Genomic DNA, 1,581 nt, shown 5'->3' on the forward strand with positions numbered 1-1,581 from the left:
TATGTACCTCATGCTGCTTTTCTCTTTCTCCCTTCTCTTTCCCGCCCCACACACCACCACCCCCCCATACAAAGAAAACTTCAGCAAATTCTGCTTCCTTGATGGTTGAGCTACCTAAACCAGGAAGGTCCTTTTGATTCCTTGTCCATGCTGAGTTAGCTGCAAACTGGGCAAAGGTAGGGTGCCAAAGTTGGCTGTTCTGGTCTCGTTAGTAATGGAGGGGAGAACAGATTCCCATTCCTTATAACTATCTTGTGAGCACTGCTTTAAGTGTGTAAATGACTTCTGGTTGAGGACAAGGTGGTTAATTAGTTTTTCTGTCATAGCTTGCTGGTAGTGATGACCAAGATTCACACTTACTTACTTTCTTATATTCTTTTAGATGAGTTACAGGAAGGCACATGCTCTTTGTGGAATCATGTTCCCTCACTGAGCTGGGAGTGCTTTGGTAAAGGTGCAATGAATAATTAAAATCAGTGCCAAGGTCAACTTTAATGTTAGATGACTTTTCTCAAAATTCAAATTGGGGTCAAACCCTAAATGTGTGGTTTACAGATGTATTTAAGTATGTGTGGGTTGTGCCTGCTATTGAGTCTAATGGAAAGCTATATTCCTATCCTAAGTTGCATTCAATAACCAGTTCTGAACAAATTGAATTTCATTTAAGGTTTTGTTTACAATGCTCCAGCCCTTTCATGTTACAGGAAATAGGATAAGGTTGCAGTACTTCAAGGTATTCTATTCTGCCAAATTTGTGTGGTGTGGCCAACACTTAACATTGTTTGATGCTTTTGCAATGGTCACTATCTACTCTTGGTGTACAGTATTTGTCTTTGCTCAGGCCAGTGAATAATTGTCCAGTACACTCCATTCTATAATTGCAGGTATGTAGAACTTGAACCTTTTCCATTAGAGAACAGCAGGACTCCAAATTGTCCAGCTGAAGTAACAGCAAATGTCTAGCCTTAGCTATTCCCAGTTTCACTATAGCAATGTGAGAACTATAAGAGTGAGGCTTAACCATTTCATGTAATTATTAGCCTTTTGAGTCTTGTAATCTGTATCCCATTCTGTTCAGATTAAATCATTTAGTCTTTGGACTGAGTTATGAAATTACATAACCACCAAAGCTAGCTTTATTATTTCTTGTGTTGTAAATTACACAGCAAGTATTTGGCAACTACAATTTACATTAGGCATACGTTCTTTTGAAGAAAAAGTGTATAAAGGTACCTGTTCCCATGTCCATTCAGGCTCCTAAGCTCTTGAAAGTGTTTTGAGATTTTTTAATGTTAAGGGTACTATAAAGGTGCAGGCTACCATTGATAACTTGCAGTTCCCTACAGGGTTGATTTAGTCCCACTCTTGTGTATTGCTTTGGTTTAAGTCCTAACTTCACCGTTTTATTTCAGTGGATCGTTACAAGGGTCATGTTGCCTTCTGGCATGGAAATTAACACAGCCCTCATTTTCTACCCATTAGAATTTAAAACTCAAGCAGAATATGCTTGACCCACTTTTTCTCAGTATGTACTCCTTGGTGTGAAGTTCTGCCACAGAAGTACAAATTAGTAACATTACC

This window comes from Cetorhinus maximus, chromosome 15 (assembly GCF_964194155.1).
Source record: "Cetorhinus maximus chromosome 15, sCetMax3.hap1.1, whole genome shotgun sequence".
Classification (NCBI taxonomy): Eukaryota; Metazoa; Chordata; class Chondrichthyes; order Lamniformes; family Cetorhinidae; genus Cetorhinus; species Cetorhinus maximus.